This window comes from Corvus hawaiiensis, chromosome 4 (assembly GCF_020740725.1).
Source record: "Corvus hawaiiensis isolate bCorHaw1 chromosome 4, bCorHaw1.pri.cur, whole genome shotgun sequence".
Lineage (NCBI taxonomy): Eukaryota > Metazoa > Chordata > Aves > Passeriformes > Corvidae > Corvus > Corvus hawaiiensis.
The window spans coordinates 40,909,598-40,931,419 of NC_063216.1; the positions used below are offsets into that span (position 1 = coordinate 40,909,598).

Here is a 21,822-nt window from a genome sequence, read left to right on the forward strand (position 1 = left end):
CTCTATTTCTTTTCACAGTTCATGTAAGTAAACACCATGTAGAACATTTTCTTTCCTTATTGCATTCAAGGCTAGAAGTGTCTCCCCCTCCCTGCCCCCAAATGTGACCCTTATGATGTGTTCTGTTTTTTCATGAAAAGCAACAGTGCCCATGTGTATTTCTCCTATAACCTACAACTCTTTAATTAGATGTGGACTTTTAAGAGAAAACCTTTGGTGGTGTGCAGTCTGGAAGATACGCTCTCCATACAATGAAGTCCCAGCTGTATTTTTAAAAGAACCTTTAATGCTCTGAGAAATGCCTGCAAGGCTCTAAATTAACGTCTCCCACTGATAATTATGGAGTTGCCAAAGTTAGCTAATAGTCGTGTAGCAGAAGCATGAAATTCAGTATTTTCATAGCCTTCCATACCAAGGCTAGAACAGAAGTCCAGGGAGGAAATTTATCTGCAATGCACTTCAATCATATAGATTCCTGTTTCAGGTGCCATTGAAATTTCAAGAAGACAAAAAAAGCTTTCATTTTTCAAAGGGCATAATTAGTAACTATTCATATAATGATTTTTAAAATTAGTAAACAACGTGGGGAATTTACTTGACATTATTCTTGAATATTTAAAGTATTGCGACATGTTTTTAAACTTAATGGGCTCCTTTTCTGTTTAGAGAATCATTTGTTGTGCACCCTTCCAAATTGTACGGCTGTTTTGTAATTGCAGGCATACTGAAAGCAAGACAGCCTATGACTAAGCAAGAAAAAGTCAGCCCAGTTTCCTTCTGTCAATTCATTTTCTTTAGGCTGAAGACCCTATCCTGAAAGAAGCAATAGTGCTTGCCTGCTTCTTTTGACAACAAAGGAATATTAACATGAGTCATCTACGGTATTTTTATTGGCCACTGCTGTGTTCCACTTTTACATCATGAAGATATGATCCTGTATAGAAGCCTATTAGGAATGACAGGTGTCATTAAATGATATCAAGTGGTTTGATAAAAACAGGGAAACATAAACTCCTAAGAAAAAGAAGGAAGACAAGAAGAGAGGAAGGGACCAAAGATAAGAAAGTATGATGGAAAAGCACCATAGCAACAAATCCCCCCTGCCTAATTCAACATAATGTGCAAAAGAGTGTAATTCTCCTCTGTGAACCCTGCTAAAATTTGAACCTGCTGCCTCCCAATTTGGCTGCTGGGACCAGGAGAAACAATACCAGTGGGATACTTCTGAAAACCAGCAGTAGTTGCAGTTTGCTGGCTGAAAGCATCACAGACACACAGAGGATGTGGGCAGAGGTACAGACAAAGATGGTGAGGAAGTCAAAGTCTCTGGAGATTTAAAGTGAGCAGAAAGGTTGTGTTTATTTTTAAAGGTGAAATGTGTGGTTGCATGAAGTAGGGAAGAAAGGACTAGGGGTCCAGCTATGTCGCAAGCTAAAGTCAGCACATCCTTTCCTAGCATCACCTGATCTCCCGTAAAGCTCCCATGGTTAGCCGTAACCCATTCTCGCCGCCCCCGTCTCCCTGCATTGTTCCCCTGTGCTGTCTCCATGACTGACTGTCCTTGGCCGAAGCTGCTGACAGTACAGCTTTGGACAGTACAACTTCTTTCAGCTTTGGAACTGAAGTAGCCAGACCTGAAACCATTGTTATCCCTTAGAAGGAGGTCATATTTTGGCAGTATAATAGAAATAATACTTGTGGATATATATATATATTCTATAACTGTATATATTCTTACTAGCACTGTTAATTAGAAAAGAAGATTCATCTGCCAAAAGGAGTGTGTGTAGTAATGTTTGAATTAAACACTGAGTACATTCTCAGCAGAAATATTCTTTTTGATTACCAAAACTGAAGTGCTTCAGTGAATTATTCCCATAAAGTTTTCTTGGGAAATATTTACCTAATGTAAAAAACAGCTTGTGAACTGTACCTCTGGAAATGATTAGGGTGTTTAGCTATACAACAGCTACATGCAAGTAGTGACACAGTGACAAGACTAATAGAGAAGATTTTGTCAGAATACCTATTGCTTAAAAGGAAGAAAATTGTAGTGAGGACTGCAAAGAAGAAAATTACATGTTGTCAACCATTTATTTCACACAGGAGAAAAGTTGTGTTTTTCCATGCTAAGTGTAGCTGCAAAGAGCCCCATATAAACTCTGTATAATTCCAAATAAATAAAGCTGCATTTTAAACCTCAAGATAAAAATTCAAAATTATGAACCACCATCATGATCCTTTATTTTCTTGTGACTACCGAAGCAATACTGCCTAAATCAGACACAGAACATGCCTGCTCTTATACAGGACCTAGAATACAGAATAATAATTCTCTATGGCATGTGAGGAGAGTCTGTTCAAGCATCACAGGCCTACCCAAAACCACTAGGGAGGGTAAAATGAACTTCAAGAATTACACAGGATCAAATAGTGCCGCTCCAGCTCTATCTCTGGAAAATTACTGCCAGAAAAGTAGAGGGAATGTTCACACCTTCAGGTTAGATGTTTAACATGCCCGTCATATAGCTTGAAAAAAAGCTGTGTGTCAATGCGCTTACCGTGTCTGCCTTTACATGTTGAGCCAAGTATGCCTTTTCTAAAGTCATAAATTACATGGTTTAATTGAAATCTATTTTAAAATCAATTCTGTTAACTCAGTGCCTCTGAATTCACTGACGCAAATCGAACAGGAAAAAACAGGTTTAAGCTGATTAGAGAGACCGAACATAAAGACTGAATACAACCCCTTTTCTCCTGTAGCCTGAGCAAATGCACATAGTCTGGATTTATTCATGAGAAACTTCAGGCTAATGCTACAGAATTTTCTTTTTAAGGACAAGGAGGATAACCAGAACTTAGTGGGACAGTTTGCTCTGTTTTACTTCTGTTTGCATCATGCCTCGCTTATGCTATTTGCTCTCACGAACATTAAATTCAGAAAGATTTTATTTTAAAATTCCATTTCAATACATCATGAATCACTTTCACTCAACAAATGACAGCTTAGAATCACATGAAATTGCTTCCAAAAAGGAGCAAGATACCTTGGCAGGTATTAACTAATTTACAATCTCTTAAATCCTTCTGAAGAACCACTGAAATCTCAGATGCTCAGGTCAGCATCATGTCCAGAAATTGGTATGAATGTGACAAGACCAAAGAGTGTCCTTGGTAGCCCTGATCTCCTACAGCACAAAGGGGAGGACTTCTTCCTTTCTTTGCTTCTTGTGTTCCTGTCTCCAGCAGTCACTCTGTATCGAAACCACCTACAGTCTCCTAAAAATAAGAATATTTATCCATAGTCTTACACACCATAAAATTCAGTGACAACCTTAGGGTTTTTTGTAGAGGTTTCTGATGCCGTCAACATCAGCATCAGCATCAGCAGGCTTGTACTGGGATTATATAGCTGGTTTTTAATTTTTTTTTTTTAAGTACTATCCTTCTACGAGTGTCCCAAGTGTTTCCAACCTTATCTCATTTCTGATCAGCAAAATCTTACGCAGCATTCTTTTGTGGTTGTAACTGTTTTTCAAGTGTGGTCTCCAGTGTAGTTGATGATTTTTGTAGGACATTTCAGTACTGAAGGCACCACCTACTTATAGACCTTCCAAGATCCCAACATTTCTCCTCATATCCTCTATTTCCATTACAAAAGAAGGATGGATAAATAAGAAAAATATTTTCCCCTATAGTATTTTCTTCTGTTAATGCATACAGAAAAGAATAAAAATGTCTTAGTTCGTATTTGGCTCCTTACCTATCGTCATTCAAGTCCAATTGCTAAAAAGCTTTTGCTACAGCACCTTCTGGTTCCTTTTGATAATAGCAATTTGCCTATTTACTTCAGCAGGAGAAAAGCAGGATTTTGATGAAGTAACTCATCTAGGTACAAAATGCATTTTTTAAAGTTTTAAAGCAATGAAGTAAAAAGCATACTTCCCTTCATTGTTGCCAGGTCAGCACACTGGGGTTTTTTAAGATCAAGCTCAGCAGTGACAATCTAATGGACACCAAATTACTAGTAACATGCATTTCTTCTGGTTCCTCCTTTTGTATTTAACAGTGTTTCATTACAGATCTTCGAGCTTCATTAGCATACAGGACAAAAGTTATTGGCACACTCTGTTTTACTTTCACTAATAAAATAAATTAATTATGGCTCTTGAAATTCATGCAGCATTGCCACTTCTAGTGGTCTAAGCATATTAAGCTGTCTTCTTGGGAAAAAACAATGAGGCCACATCAGCAAGACTGACATTTATTTCAATCTCCTGCTCTAAAATCTGTAGTTAACAAGGTCAAAAAGCATTGGGTGAATTATGGGACAAGGATTCTTAAGATGATTTGCAGCAGGGATTTATTATTAAGCCAAAATTGTATTGTCAGGGGGAAGCAGATATGTAGTGAATATGAGCAAAAAACCAGTCCATCCACTTTACATGCTGTCAAGTGTTAAATGCAGGAATGATTCACAACTGCACAAATGTGTAATTCTGAAACTGTAGGAATTATTTCCTCTTGTATCAACCTTTGAGAAAAAATACCTTTGCATATGGCTTAAGTGTGGATATAACTTCATGTTTTCCTCTCTCTGAGACAGGAAAGTGTTACCCTATGTCCAATTAAACCTACTTTGCAGTGAATAACTGAGATACACAAGAACAAATTTGCTGGAAGTAGATGAAACTATGCATTTTAAACTTGCCTGCAAAAGGTTTCCTCACTGAGATTTCCTTTTCTCTCTTCGAAGCAATGGAGGTTTCACAGGCCTTCTTTTTTTAATTCTTCTTACACTCTACAGGAGTAGGAGGTCTTGCGTGTAGCTTCACATTCGCCTTGAAAAGCTGTTGCAATATGCATCAGGAGTAAGAGAATGTTCCAAGAGGCTAGAGGACAGCACGGGAAAACAGGGTTGGATGAAAAGCGCATCCTGAACTCTCCAGGAAGAAACCGAGAAAGCTAACAGTCCTGTTATCTGTAGACTTTTTCAGATCTTTGGCCTCATGCAACATATGTTGTTTGATGCCAACTCTAAGCATGTTCCCTGCTTATTATTATACCGTTGCTAAGTGATCTAATAATTGATCTGAAATACTTTGCAGCATAAAGCAAAGCAAGATTTCTGAAAGTCCTGCTTGGCTGTTTCACCAAAGCTCTGAAGAGAGGATCTGGGGAAGAAGGTTCTGCAGGGCACATGTGGAGAGGCTGAGAAGTGGTTGAGTCACCTTGTTTGAAAGCCAATCTATATCAAATTAGTGAATTGTTGTCACAGCTCTGGAAGTTATATAAATATTGCTTCTCAGTTCTACAGCAGTCTGGGATGGAAGGGAACAAATTCTGCTGTGTTATAAAAATGCCTTCAACCAGTCGAGTGAAGGCAAATTAGGCAGTAATAATTGTGAATGTGCCTTATAAAGTACATCTTACACCCCTGCTGGTTACAGTTGCAGTTTACCTGCTACAGAACCCTTATATTTACCGTTCCATCAATGCTTTATGATTTTGTTAAATTTCACATCCACAAACTGCTTTTTCTTGGGACACGTGATGAGATATATGCTGGAAAGATGCTAATGGTTGGGTTACTCATACCAAAGGGAGGAGATTTGTGTTCAAGTGTTGTAGTCTGATTTTGATGGGTCTTTGAGCAACTTGGTCTAGAGGAAGGTTTCCCTGCCTGTGTGGCAGGAGGGTTGGAACTAGATGGTCTTTAACCTGGTCCCTTCCAGCTCAGATGACTCTATGATTCTATGATGTAGCTTCTTGTAAGAACCATCTTGCTGGTATCCACTCTCTCCTAGCTCCAAAGAAACATACGATGTAAGATGAATGACAACATGTAGCATCTGAACACAGCACAACAGAAGAAGGGAGGTACAAATACAGGTTAGCAAAACATACATTGAAATTTCTCATCCCAGAGCCCCATTCCTTTAAACTACTAGTGTTTACTGGGTGAATGGGGAAAGGAAGGAGGCTTGTACAGCTCCTGTTAGAGCAGAAAATTTTTAAAAAGTTAGTCTTGTACTCTGAAGGAAACTGGACTCACCAGTCTCTAGACTGATTGCATGTTTGGCTGATAAATATACTAATCATGTAAAAATATATTCCTGGCAAGCAAAATAATATTATATGCCGGTGTTCTTTGGGGGATATCTGCTGAACCTGTGAATCAGATTCAGTGTCTGAGAATACCTTGTGTTTCTTGTCACTACTTAAAGCAATCAGTCCAGAACACGTTATTTCTTTGCACTCTAGGCTTTTATTATTTAACAAAAAGGAACTTTTTTTCCCTCTGAGTGGATGTCACTTGAATATAACCAGAAGAGCCAAAACTGATTTTGAACATCTTGAAAGAACCTATTACGCAAATAAAGTGCACTTTGGTGCTTCCATATTGACAAGTTGAAAGAAAGACACTTTCAAATTGATGCATGCTTGGGAATGCTAATGAGCAGTCTTGGACATATGACTAAACAGCAGCGTTACAATGCTGTTGAGTAGTCATCTTCTCCAGGACGTGTCTGCCAAACAATAGAGACCAATTTTATTTTCATTACAAAATCTTCTTCTTTATCTGGTATTCTTTCTTTCTTTTTTTTTTTATTTTTTTTTCTCTTTTCTTGCTCTTTCTTTTTATTGGTACTTTAATCTTTTTTTCTTCCTCCTTTTCTGCTAGCTGAACATTAAAAAAAAAACCTATTAGTAAAATATTCTTGTTTATGGGCAGTCCTTTCATTAAATATCTCTTAATTGTTTTATTGGTTTTTGTTGGTTTTTTTTCCTAAGAAATAGAAGCAGCAGCAAAAGTTCAGAAACATTCTATAGTTTCTTTAGTACAGAACTGGGGCATGTTAATGGGGAAATCACTTTGGTAAGAAGTACTTCATCCTTCATCAACTGATTTCTTCATTTCTTCTAAAATGCAAAATGTAAGTCAAGATTGCTTTCAGATGTAACTATTATATCTCTGTTTCAGAGAGTTCTCAAAATTTCAATAGGTATGGCTGGAGAAGTACGTCATATTCTGAATGTCCGCGCATATACATGTAAGTCTGAAACCACTGACGTTTCCTCCCTTCTGTAAGGCCCAGTCTGGATTATTATTGTTTTTAGCTCACTAATTTTAAAACCTGCTGAATGCTCAGCCTTGCTAGTTACTCTCTGAGCCTTACTAGGGTGATGCCTGAGGTTGTCCTTTAAGGACTGTATTCCTTATACATATGTTTGCCCCCCTCAAAAACTGTTACCAGTCTGTAGGAAAATGAATACCCTAAGATGCAAAGAACAGGAAAAGCCCAACTGCTTACAAATAAAAGAGGTGATGTGCTGTAACAGATAGAAGCTCTATGATGCATTTATATTCTTGATGGATATGAAAGGTTAGGGGCCAAATATGAGACTATATGGCCAAATATTTTATGTTAGCTAGTGCTGACAAAGATGTCAGCATGAAAAAAATTACAGAGAAATTTAAAGATATTTAAAACATTAAAGCAAGAAATAAGAGCATGGAAATTTTCCATTTCCTTTATTAAAGGAGCTTATATTGAGAAAATATACCTTGAGAAATACATAAATGAACCAAGAAGATGGGCACTAAAGACAAAACTGCTGAGTGCAACCAAGCTATAATTTGTTGGTCCAGGGACCATCAAAAGGAAAAATCAGTACTGTCCAAGGTTAAAAGTGACTTAAAACTCCTAAGTGGCAGTAACTGTCCAAACAGGAAGAAATGACAGTCGTTCCATTACACTGAACATAAATTAAACACATTTGTCAATGAGTTCTAATGCCAAGATATAGTGACTTCTATGCAGGTGACATCTCCCAAAGAAGCAACTTCTCCTGTGTATTAACTATAAGTTTGAATAATAACCTTTATGTTAAAATTTCTTTCGGAAGACAATGTGACCTTGCATTTTTTTTACAATGGGCAATAAAATCAGACCATCAGTTCTTCTAAAAATAATATCCATATTTTGCTATCAACAAAGTGGTTCTTTAAATGTATTGCAAAGACATTTTCCAGATTTGATTCTTTGTATACAAATATATAAATAATTTATGTGGCTGAATGTGATTTTACAGATCATTAAAAATTTGCACAGCCAGTAATGCATTCCTGAAATCCACATTTTACTTACATAAAAAATTGTCATGTTAAACGGTCTGTTAAAAATGGTTATGCTGATGTATCTGACTTTATTGTAGTTGTCTTATGATGTCAGAACTGTTTGTACTGGTTTCTTTACTGTCATCATGTCATTACTTTTTAAAAGAGATGTGATAGGCTTAAACATTCTGCTTATCTAACTCATGATTGACAACTGAACTTCTGCACTGCCAGATAACCACTTATCTTCAAGCAACATAGTATTCAAAAAATGTACCAGGTTGCAGTTATTCATAATTGCATCTGCTGAAACTGTAGCCTACAAAATGTGCTGTGTATTCTTAGAAGACTGTGTCTTCTGGAAAGGTGCTTTTTTGGGGGAACTGCTGTGTCATTGTTGAGGTACAAGAGTGTACAGGTACTGCATAGACCCACAGCCATCTCCAGGGACTCGTATCTAACTACATGGCTTTTGTATCCTGAGTCAGCTGGTTACTTGAGAAAAGAGAGGGTGAAGAAATGGTAAGGTAGAAAAGTGTTGCTCTTGAATTACTACATACCACAGGAGTTTACTGAAATTACTATTTTAAAATCCAGTTACTATAAGTTCTGTGGTCCAACAAAGTGTGCCTAAAGTATGTCTGTTACCTTACCATCGTTGTTTTAAAAATGTCTAGTTCTCATTTTCAAAATATCAGAGGGGATGTATGTGTTTTAGCCATTAATGATGACTAATGCTAAAGCAAAGATACTAAAGGTTTTAAACCATAAGACCTGAAATGATATTTAGAAACAGCAGAAAGTTCAGGTTTCACCCCTTTGAAAGGTCACATGGGAATAAATAAAAAAAAGACAAGTCCGCGAACTTTTATAAAAGCAATAATATCTTGCCTTTGTATGTTGGTATTTTTCTGAGCACTGTATAAACATTAATAACTGTAAAAGTTCTGCAACCTGTGGAATCTCCATTTCACAGATAGGAGAAGATAAGGAATGAAAAAAGTTAATGGTCTGAAATCTCAGCAGTGCCACTTAGGTCAATCTTAGAAAGCCTTGCTTAATTTATGGTATTACAGAAATAGCCAAAATTCCCAATAAATTTACTGAAAAGATTAATAAGTCAGTACTAATGTAGCCCAGATCCTGAACATACACTCTTAAAAATTAACTGTCTTTCTCACACAAAGGCAGCAGGAATGGCACTGGAAAGCTCTATTTGAATTTTTACCTCAGGGTTAACACAGGGTATAGATTCATCAGATAGCAACCAGTGAAATTGGTAATGTGTCCTCTGTATAAAACAGGCAAGATCAAATTGCAGTTTGGGTTTAGTTTCTTTAGGGCAAAAATCACTCCTACCATGGCTTATTACGTGTGGTCAGCCCCTTTGAAGCCAGGTCAATTCATATTTTGGCTTTCACCCTGCAAAATGGCAGTAATTTAATTCTGCTCTGTACTGCTACACAGAACTCCCTTGTAAACATCTTTTGAATCTAGTTCATAGTCCATGTATTTTCTGTTTCTAGAAAAATCCCACATATCTGTACCATGTGACAGAGCATCGTGTAGGTACACTTCAGTTACACCAGGGCAGGTATGTCCATCAGTGTGAGCACAAGAAACACCCTGTGCATTACAACAGTGGTCTGTCTTGCCCTCTCTTCTGTCTGGCACTGGGAAGAGCAACTCTGGCCATTTCTCTTGGTTGTCTCCCAGCATCCACAATCATTGGATGCATGTTGCTAGAGGATACATCCATGACCATCTCCCTTTAGTATCTATTTATGGATTTTTTTGACCATGGATTTGTCTAATCCCTTCATGAACATGATGATGCCATATTCTCCTACTGATTTTCTGAGTTTCATTGGCTGGTATCTACTTCTTGTCCCACAGAATCTGTTGAATGATAGACTGTATTCATTTCACTCGCCAGCACCTTCATGTTTCCATCATAGCCCCCTGTGCTGGTTTTGGCTGGGGTAGAATTAATTGTCTTCACAGTGGCTGGTGTGGGGCTGTGTTTTGGATTTGTGCTGAACAGTAATTGATAATTGTTAATAATTGATAATAATGGATAATAATAATTTTTGATACTGTAGAGATGTTTTTGTTATTACTGAGCAGAGCTTACAAAGAGCCAAGGCACTTCTGCTTTTTGTACTGCTGCACTGGCAAGGAGAATGGGGTGCCTGGGGGGGTTGAAGGGGCACACCCTGGACATGTGACCCCAGTTGACCAAAGGGATACTCCAGACCATCTGACATCATGCTCAGTAGACAAAGTTGGGGGAAGAAGGAGGAAGGGGGAAACATTTGCAGTGATGGCATTTGTCTTACCAGGTGACTGTCACACATGATGGGGCCATGCTCCTCTGGAGATGGCTGAAAACCTGCTTGCCCATGGGAAGTGATGAATTAATTTTTTTTGGTTTTTCTTTGCTTGTGTGTGCACCTTTTGCTTTCCCTCTTAAACTGCTTTTCTCTCAACCTACAAGTTTCACTTTTCCTCGCCATTCCACCACATTGTGGGGAAGAAGGGTGTAGAGCAAACGGCTTTGTGGTGCTTTATTTCCAGCTGGGCTTAAACTACAGCACCCCCTTCAGTTTTTCCTTCTCCAAGCTAAGTTGTAGCTTTTTGTCTCTTTATGTAAGCAACTGCTCTATCTTTAATCATTTAGTTGCCCTTCTCTAGATCCATAGCTTCTTACCAGCTCAATAAACATGCATTGCCAGGCTACACAGCTCAGCTCAGCCTTGCTGTATTGGGCATCCCTGCCCTGTTTTAAAATGTGGTGTAGTCCTGTCACAGAAGTGTGGTTTTATATCCACTGACTGCAACAGTGACTGCCCTACATTCCCATCCCTGCGATTAAAATAGGAACAGTAGCTCACACTGCATGGGGCAAAGTATTTTTTCCTTTTAATTGAAAGAATAGGAATAGAAAAGGAAGCTATTTCATTATGTTTTTGAAAGGGATTTGGAGATGCTGGCAATCTCCAGAAAAGCTTCTTTTTACTGCATTTTGTGCCAAACCTGACAAAATTACTGTTTGGCTATGCATTGGCTGCATAATGCAGATTGTGCTTTGTGATTGCTTGGATTAAATCTAGTTTTAAAATATACTTTCCAAACAAAATACAAATTCTCAAGTTGTTTTTCATTTATAGAAGTAACAAAGTCCTTTTAACTTTTCAGTGCTCTTTAAAAACTGACGCTTCTAAAAATGTAAGAAATTTCTGTGTCTTAAAAGTAGGAAGATACTTAGAAGCTTTATTAAACAAAATTATTAACTTAAAGGGTTCAGAAGAAGGAAAGAAATGACCTGATTATTGACTTGTTTGACTAAGTGGGTGCTGCAACTCCATGCTGGGGCAGCTGATTAGTGACCTGGTTCTGGTACACAGCTTTTACAGCTGTGTTACCCAAGTGGCAGGGATATTATCTTGGCGTTCAAAATGCTTCCTGTCCTCTGCCACCAAATGCTGTGTGAATACACGCGTGCTACTCAACTCACAGATTTTTCTAGCAAAATTCCATTGGAATAAAGACCTTAAATCAATCTTTTAAAATTTATCCTTGTTTTCCCTAGGTCTCAAATCTGTGCCTATAGCAGAAGCATAGTATTACTATGCACATCAGCCCAAAGCATGGACGACCCAGGGTAGCTTCATGTCACTCAGTCTCATAGGTGAAAAATGTAGACATCTGTGTGGTGCAAACATCTTTCTGTTCAAACAGAGTATTAGGGTGTCTTCAGCCAGTGAGATGTGTGACCTATTTTATATTTATGCTGTCCTGTAACCCAGTTTCCTGTTTTTTTGCTGGATCATGATGAACCACATTGCTGAAGAAGGGCTCCTCTGGCCTCCTGGGGTGTCGTTAGAGTGAATCCAAGATACAGAGCCTGAGTGTGGCTCTGATAGCTCGTGGCATGTTCAGTCTCCATAGATTTGCAAACCTTGCCCTGCGGAGTGTACTGTCTTCCCTCAACCTCCTGGCAGGCCTCAGAGCATCCACCATATCCTCCCACTGTCCGTCTGTGAATACACTGCTTTGTGGGCCACTTCTTTTCAGGTGCTTCAAAGTGAAAGACATGAATACATGGATAGCCCCAGACATTTATCCACAACCACCTTGGGGCTGCAGTCAGAGTGCCAGAAGAGGTCTGTGGTGTGGGAGCTTACTCAGAAGGACAGGGACACAGGTCACTCTTCACTTCTGCCAGCCAGACAGTTTACAGCAGATTATTCTCTCCCATGCCCTCCTTGGGCATACTTGGGTGCTTTATGTAGGAGATTTAGTGATGCTTTAAAATGACAAGTAGGCCAAAGTGTTGGTGGTGTATGCATTTCTGGCTTTAATGTCCTGCATCTGTTTACCCAAGTCCTTTCCCCCAAAGCTGCTGTTCACTACAGTGTAATAGTTTTGATCCCTTCATACTGTCGCTGCTTCTTGGTGAAGCTTGAAAATATCACAAGGCTAAATGAGATTTTAGTTTACCTTAAAATAGACTCCAGCAGTTCTAAGACAAATGTAGTTTAAATATGGAGCAGAAAAAGGTCTCTCTGGAAAAAACACTTGGATCTCTGCCGGAGCCACTGCAGAGCTACCATTTCTCCATTAGTTCAATATTCAAATGCTAGACTGAAAATGACTCTTGCTCTTCCTCACAAGGACTACTTAAAAATGGAAATTACTCTAAATTGCCAGGCAATAATTTCTCTCAGGGGGTCTGCTACATTTTAATTCTACTTACTTCTCTCTTCTCTCCTATGTACACCATCCTTCAAATGTTCTATTTCCTTAAGGCTTTTTATACTACACCATGAAATTTCTGTGCTCTGTCTGCCAGCAAAAATAATCAAAAGTAGGTGATTGCAGAAACCAGAAGAGATGCCTGTCTTAGCTGGTGCACCTGGCTACAGCATTTATATCAGGTTGGGTAAATTGACCATATGTGAAAGTCCTACCATGGAGTAGGCACTATAGAGATTTTTCATGATCAGGATAAATAGTTGATTATTTCTCAGATCATAGGTGATATTTTACAACTGTTCTGAGTGAAATAGTGAAGTAGTGAATTTATAATAACCACTTGAATCTTGGAGAAAAAAACCCTCTATGTCCAGCAATGAAAGAGGCTGGAGAGACAAACACAGGTGAGGAGAGCCTGTGGAACGTGATGCTTTGAGAGTTTTCCTCTTGAAGCCCTCTATGACTGTCCTCCATGCAGGAAAGGTAAACCCTTTAATCTCTGTAACTTATGCAGTCTTGCTTTCATTTTGGTCTGCTACTAAATTATCTACCTATACACATATGCAGAACACAAGTGAGCCAAATCCTGTTGAAACTTGTACACCTTCAGGACGTGGTACAAAAGTGCCTTCAGAACTTGATACAAAAGTGCAAAACTTCAGTGGTTCCTTAAATCAAATGACTGGCATGAAAATATCTCTAACAGCTATATACTGGGGCACTAGAATTACTGAGAGTAGGAAGGGCAATTTCTTGTTTTTCTAGTTACTAGAAAACTTCAAGAGGGACGATGACATTTTCCATGAGGGAAGAAGGATCAGATCATCCTTTTCACCACTCCACATGGAAAATGGCCAGTGAACAATTCATTCTGTACTGAACCACAATTTCTTTTGCCACACATTCTGCAATGCTTGAAACCCATAACCTGGAAAGAGCCGCATCCAGCAGAAGCATGTCCTTCATATACTGCATCTCTTTGCATCCTTAAACCTTTCTGGTTTATCTTGATCCACTGAAGTCCAGAGAGTTTCTAGGAGTTGATGCTGAGGTGGATAAATCAAAAAGAGGAAAGGAGTACCAAATTTATGTGGAGCTGTAAGACATAAATCAGTGTCAATCAATATTCTGTGCGTTTGGAGACACTAATCAATAAGAGGGACAGTATTGCCAAGAATGCCTTAGTTTTCATTAATGTATGAAAAAAGTGAAGGGGGAGAAGGGTTTTTTCTGGTTTTTTGTTTGTTTGCTTTAGGTTGGTATGATGCATTGTCTCTCAGGGAGAAAATTGCAAGTTGTAAATTATGCAGAGCCAGGCAGAGGTGGTCTGTTATGCATTTTTTTCAGGGGAAGAACTAATTTCTTTTCCTTTCTGTTTCCTAAATGTCTGATTATTTAAAAACTGTGACAGGAAAACATTGATAGGGATTTTGTGCAGGATAAAAAGGAGTGACAAGAAGTAAAGTTGACTGTATAGAAGGTGCTGAATTTTAAGAATACTGAGATCTATATTTCTTTTCTGCTGTTTCAGGTAGCTGTTTGGCAGTTGTCATCCCTGAGGGTTTACTAGGACTGGCCTTATTCTTTTCTTACACTATGGTTAGATAGAGTAGGCAAAGACAATGTGTCAATTTGCAATTAATGACATTAAAACAAGGCTGGGCCAGACACGAAAGTTGTGTTTAGCCTTAAATTTTTGTAAAACTTGTTCAGATAATCTGACTTAAGTGTTGCTATTAGCACAGCTGAATTCATGGAGCATGTATTCAAAGCAGGCTTTGATATTGCAACTAAATTAAAATTGATTTTGTAATGGGAATATCTGGTATTTTTTCTTACTTAAAAATCTCACTTCAAACTAAGTGGCTTGTGTTTGACAAGTCAAGGAAATCAAATAATTTATATGTGATGGCAGGCGAGATCATAATGAAGATATATATGGACACAAAGTTATCGATAACAATAAAGAAAACATGTAGTACTCACCACATACTGTTCTTTCCTTTGCAGTTGTGCCATTGCTAGGCAACTGAAAATGGATGAATAATAGATTTCAGATGTATATCTGTACACTTATATTAGGCTTCATTTGCAGGCTCATAAAAGGGATTTGTGAAAAACGATCATCTTTCTGATCAGGGTCCAGTATGTCTTTACTGCCAATAAGGACAAGAAAATAGGTTATTTCTAACAGGAACAACTTTTGCTGATAAACAGCACAGTGTACATTCTTTTTTTTTAATGCGGTCTTCTGTTTAGTAACTGAGCATTTTTTCAATTTTTCATGCTTCAATTTTTTAGTCACCATATCGTGACATTGTACAAGCTATGCATCCCATAGTCAATTAAATCATCATTGGTGAATAATCAGTAACTACATTTAAAAATATTAGTAAAATTTCCTTCAGTAGGGATTATATGTAGTTCTAACAGGTGGAAACTCTTTACTAAAGTAAATAATCTTATGACCTCTGTCATTTAAAATCAAGTTACTCAATTCCAAATGCATTTTCTACATGCTTCAGCAAACACTTAAATTCTTATTTCTAGGTATGTTCAAAAATAAGGACAGAGAGACTGCTATAGGAGTATTAAAAGTAGCTGACAATTCATGTTTTCTCTGCAGCCTTCTGCTCCTTCAAAAAAGGGGAAAAAAGGAAAAAAAAATCTAGTCCCTTGATAATTAGTACCCTTTGTCAAAGCTTCAGTTACAGTTTGATGAAAAAATATTCCTAAATGTCAAGAACCATGCAGTCTGATAAATATGGATGACATTTAAAAAGCAGAGGAGGCTGTTTCTAGAAAAGCAGAAGAGGCAAAAAGAAATGTAATATGTATTTATGTTGAGAAATAATTTTTTTACCATGTATTCTCCTCATATATTGACTATTTTGTACTCCTAGTTCTATTTTTCGTGATGACTGTGATCCCTTTGTCTTACATCAAATGCCTAATCTGCATTTTGCAGTGTTTCTTCAGTGGAAAACTACATTTGAATGACCCAGGCCTTTCCACTTGTAATCACTCAGTATAATTGATTGAAAAGACAGAGTCAGAGAACCCTCCAAATATTTTAATTTTTCAGTGTCGCTTAAATTTAGCAAAAAAATGACACCCTGAGAAAATGAAATGGCATGTACTCATAAATTGCTAACTGTGTGATACAGATCAGTCACAGCCCTCAGTGATTACTTTTTAAACAAGTCTGTCTCACAAGCATATTCAAAGGAATTGACTTGCTGAATGTTAACAAACTGAAGGGGAAGATCTTTTGCTTCTAACAAGTTTGAAAACTTTCTTGTTGGGAAGTGTTTTTCAGCAGGTTGGAGCAGAAATCTGGTTCTCCTGATTACACGGGCTGGGTGCGACAGTACCTCCTACTACAGTCTTTGTCAGAACAACGCTCAGTAAGCAAGCTGTAACAGAATGGAAGATTGTCATGGAATAAATAGCTAATTGAAAAGTAATGTGCAATGAGAAAAGATGAAGTTCCCAAGCTTCTCAATGTCAGGGTTAGAAACATGCGTCAGTGTGTTGCAATGACAGAATGAGAGACGGGCTGTAATGAATTCACAATCTTCATTGCCTGGTTTATCATCCTGCCAGAGCCAAGACCATTAAGAATGTAAATGCAGTCAAACAGTAAGGCACCATTTCATCCTGCATTGACAGGATCCAGGTACTGTACCTCTTCTGACTTATTTTTCAAGAGATGGCAGTCAAAACAGCCAACAGGTCCCATCCAGACTCTTAGTGGTAGCATACCTGGACTACGCTGCCTGGTGACTACCTGTCACGGCAGCCCTTACTGCATGAGGCACCTGTGAGCTGCTCAACCAAATCTACTTTTATCAAACTTCAGTAGATACAAACAAAAAAAGTAGCCTACCATATTACAAAAATCTACTGAGAAATTTTATTTCTGGATCAATTTTATAATGTCCAAAACTGTGTTTGACTTATTTATGAATGTCAAATATGTGTCTTTCCTATTTAATTGCAATATATGATAATCTGAAAATAAATATCTCTCAGACTGTCTTAACAAGATCTGTCTTAACAGATCTTGACCCTTATAATATAGAGGTCTTGAGATAGCTTTCAGATGAAGTCAGCAATATAGAGCAAATTCATCTCAGATATCAAATTGCAACTTTCATATATGTTGAAATACCGTGAGTTTACATAGTAATCTGAGAGATTTTGAACAGCTCATTAAAATTGCTGTCCTTTAGCCAGCTCTATGGTTTCCATCTATTAGATTCGTTATCTCAGATATGTCTCCAACACTGACTGCTTGGACTCCATATTACTTTGCACTTCTGAACTAATATGATATAAATTCTACAGTAATGAGGACTGAGAGACCTGCACAAAAATTATGTACGAGATCTGCTATGTGAGCATCTGTATTCCATCCCTAAACCCTTGAGTAGCTCAATCCACTTGGTGCCAATATGCAGATCACAGAGGTTCCCCTTTTCTCAGCTTTTCAAGGCAAATGGATGGTTTTGAGCTTATTGCAAGACTGTATTTGTCCCCAGACTATCCTCACTGATGCATGCTGAAGGGAAAGAAGAGCTGTTGTCATAGTAGTGCTTCTCTTTGGACCGAGGGATACAGTCTGGCCTCAGCTAGAAAGATGATGCCCTACTAACAAACATCCTTTAAAAGAGGGATTAAAATTAAAGGGCACTGAAAAGGTGCACAAAACCCTATGAAATGAAAGATACACACACAGGTTTGTATTTTTTTAACTGACAAATGAGGAGAAAGATGCAGAAAGAGAAAAAATATTGGCAGTATTAAGTTTGTGGAAAGACACAAATCCTGAAACCCTCTCACCCAGCAGGTATCCAATAGTGGTTCTGTGTTTCTGAGAAAACACAGATGTTCTGCCAGCAGCCCACTAATGTACAGAGGTGTGACATTTTGCTGCAGTGCATGGCGTTTCATCACCTGCACTATGAGAAGGTCCTGAAATAAGGCCTTCAGCCACCAGTTTCAGCTGTGCTCCTAGTTACTATTCTGTCCTGTTTCTGGTGAAATCAGGGGAGCTATTGCCACTGTTTTCAGGGGTACCAGAATTAGGCCTTTTGTGACCCGTGTCCTGCAGTTAAACAATACATCTGTATATTCAGGTCATTTTGTTTTCAGGCTTAGTCACAGTATGGCTAACTTAAATGTCCTGCAGCACAGACAAAATAATTTTAGGCTGTCTATTAAAAGCAGTGATATATCTGCACTCATACACAACTGCTACAGCAGTTGTTCAGAATATATATACTGTATTTTAAGTCACAACCTTGCTTATAAAAATTTTCTCTGCCCTTGTGTAGTGTGTTGTGTTAGTTGTGGGCTTTTGTTTTCATTGTTGATTTCTCAAGTGAGCTTTCCTTCTTGCACTGGACTGTTTGATATGCACAGCACAGCAGTAGCTTTAACTGGGATGGTAGTTACACAGAGAGAAATGCGGTGTTGTCATCTCCCTTCCTTCTGGAAGGGCTTTGCAAAAATTGCTTTTCATGAAAAAAAACCATGGTATCTTCTTAAGGGTGTTGGAATTCAAGTAGCAAAACACTAGACTGAAGGTTATTTAAAATGTAATCCCTTTGTTTAAATATTCACATCCCTTAAAAAGAAAAATTCATAAAAGCAATGAATGGTTAAAAATTAATAAAATTTAGCTTTTTCAGGTGCCATAGATTCTGTTTCATAAAACTATGTATTTGAGAATGAAAGCCACCTGATATTTTTAGCATTGTCATTTTTTTCTAAGGCAAATGTAAGAATATCTTTGTCTTCAGGAATAGCACTTCAGCATGAACTTTGAATCCCAACCCCCAGCCATCAGCTTCTTCCTAGATTAGCTGAGTGCATTGGGTCTATTTAACCATTAGCTTTTATTGAAGGATAGATGAATATCAGTCCCTGAAGAATAGTGGATTAGCTACTGCCTTGTAGCAAAGCATTTTCTCTTTTCACTCCACAATAGGTCTGCTATAAGCACGGCTTTTCATGATACAACTAGCAAGTAAAGTGGCAGATCTGGAGAAGAAAATGGAAATCTTTTGGAAAAAAAGAGTCTTAATGTGCAAGGCTTTTGCTTTCATTTTAGTAACCGTAGAATAAGGTGATCTTTCGAGAATAGACTTTTATGATAAAAGGATTTGAATAATGCTTAACCGGTCAAAAGTATGTACTAGTGAGTTTTAAACAACATATGTTTAGTAGCATATAGAAAAGTCATAGCATCTCTTAGGAAAAAAAAGAAGACTCCAAAATCATTGAAATATGAAATATGGCAATATAAACCCTAAAACAAAGAACAGCAAAAACTTTATGGAGAATACTTATGGTAAATGAATTTATAAATTTCTGTTGCTGCATCTTAAGTTTATCCCACTTATTTTCCCTTATTCTTTCTCTCCACAGAAGGCCAACTGAAATTACATCAATTTAAGAAAAAAAGATGAGTCAGAATTACTGGCTTTTTTCCTTTATTTAAAAATATCTGTGTTTACACTGAAAGATATTAAGGCCATATTCTCTTCCATGTTAGCTCTCAGCTAAAGTTCACACAGGTCTTGGATTTTTCTTTTAAATTTGAAAGGATATTCTTAAAACAGCGTAAATAACTCTGTATGTTTTCTTCAACAGAGAGCTAACAGAGGGAGGAAGGGAGCTACAGATGCTTATGCCTCAGTCCATGATAACCACGGGACGAAAAACCTTCAGCACAGACAACAGATGATGTACAGGTCAAAAAAACCCCAGCTCTCCGGGTATTATAATATCTTTTTCTACCTTTTAAGTATTGTGACCCTTCAAATTAAGTAACTTTGTATTTTAGTTAGAGAAAAAAACCCCACAGGTTTGACAGTTTGCATCAGAGGCAGAGAAACATGAGAGAGCCTCAGGAACACAGTGCAGTGCATTTTCACAGACTCCAGCAATGATCAAGAGAGGTGACTACATCCCAGTGGTGGAAAAAAGGGGTTCAGAGGAAATTTTCAGGAAGGAAAATAGACTGATATCCTGGGTTTGTTTCTCTGGCAGCTTGTCTTCACACATGACAAATTATAATTTTTTCACAATAAAAGTTACCAATGTGCCAGCTTTTTAAAAAGTCAGCATTCAGAAGTGAAAGATGGAAGAGAGCAATGGTTCAGCTGACCAGTTATGTACTCAGGGATGCTGGATGGGCTCTCATATAATATGAGAACTCCTCTGGTCCTGTATGAAATGCCAATTGCTGTGTCATTTTCTTTGCACATTCACAGCACTGGTACCTTTGCTGGTCACTCCATCCTTTTCTTCTTGATGAAAATACTGAAAGTAGAAACTTCTCAAAGAAATAAAGAAGACAAATGTCCAGATCCATACTGGGAAGGGAATTATCTCTCTCTGGATGTAAAGAGAGAATTCCTGTGGCATCCTAAGGTCTTGATCATTTTCTGTAATCAACCTAAAGTCAAAGACCTGGGCCTAATCCACTTGATCCTCATGGCCTTGGAATCTAAAGCCCAGTCTAATAGCACAGTTGCCTTTTAGAAATATTTGGTTTCTGTTTCTATATAAAGACTTGACAAACCAGAGGCTGCTGATCTGGTATCATAGGTTGATTCCAATAGCAGGCTGTCTTTCACAAGGTGAGTTATAAGACATTCAATTAAAATAGGCAGAATCTGTCAATACATTATAAATAAAAACTCAGGCTTACAAATGTACTATTTGATCCAATTTCTGTGTAATCTTACCCTTTTTCTTGTGTGCTGTGGATACAAAACCAAAACAAAATGGCCAAACCCTCTTTTTGCTTGCTGCATAAAAATAAACGTAGTAAAGAGGTTACTTTGGTGGTTTAGGGAAATATGGTTGACTTAATGTTTGCAGTTTCTTGCTTAGCTTTAGTTAAGTCCATAGTTGAGGAAGTCCAAAGTTCATCTTGCACGGTAAATACTGGACTGTGATTAGGCAAGCCTGCATGTGGCAGAGGAGGAAAACCACATTATAATAATATTTCAAGTGGCAGAACAGTGAAATTCGAGTGCCCACTTTTAAAGCCATTTGCCACAGAGTGTTAAACTACATTTGGAGCAGCAGAGCAGTGTGTCAGAGAGATGGAGACAGAAGTGGGTAGCTATGTCCTAGATGATATTTTCACCTAGAAAGCAATTGAGTCCTGCTCAGAAGCTCTCCCATCACATCTGGCTTCTCACCTTCCACAGTGTGGCAACCCTCAGCCCAATCCTGAACAGGATCTCTGAAGGAAACCATGTTGGGAGGTAGAAAAACATCTAGATTCAGATGGGCTCAGACCTCTGTTTACCGACCTCAGTCTGACTGATAGTGTAGAAATGTTTGTAAATTCATTCACTGGATCTAACCCACCTGCACATCAGAAGCACAAAAGCTTGCTGAGGTCGAAAGACAAGCCAGAGCTATTATGCAGTATATCAGTATATCAGCCTAGGCTTTACTCTGAACTAGTGTGTAGGACTAATCTGCTTTCCAGGTGAATGAAATTCGATTTAAACTTACCTATAGTGCTAGAGTGAAGGGTAGCCGTTAAAAACAGAAGGATAAAGAGAGTGTTACTGTCCGTGCAATGAGTATTACAGTATCAGAATGGGGTATCACTGATGAAAAAGAGTTCAATACCTTCCAGAATGTACTTGTGTTGCCTTGTGACTGATTAAAACCCAGACAGTGAATAAAGCAGACCTTCTTTGGACACTGGCGCTGTGGCTTTGGATGTTTCTCAATGCCAGAAAGTGGTAGTAGAGCCTTAATTCCATAAAGGCTCCAAGGTCTACTTATTTCATCCTCATGGACAATCAAAGAGTTACTAATCCACGAGATCAGATCACAACCAGAACAGAGTTTCATTTCATAGTATCAAAGTGGTTTGGGTTGGAGGGGTCCTTAAAGAATATCTA

The 21,822-nt window shown here is 38.1% G+C and overlaps 1 long non-coding RNA gene across 1 annotated transcript in view; it reads left to right on the plus strand.

Annotated features, from left to right (window-relative positions):
- The first annotated feature begins 5,443 nt into the window (after window positions 1–5,443).
- LOC125325353 overlaps window positions 5,444–21,822 on the plus strand; it is a 39,811-nt gene continuing 23,432 nt past the window's right edge. Inside the window, exons 1-3 of the long non-coding RNA XR_007203295.1 lie at window positions 5,444–5,892; window positions 6,986–7,055; window positions 19,541–19,665. This is a non-coding gene — a long non-coding RNA (uncharacterized LOC125325353). The remainder of the gene's footprint in view (window positions 5,893–6,985; window positions 7,056–19,540; window positions 19,666–21,822) is intronic.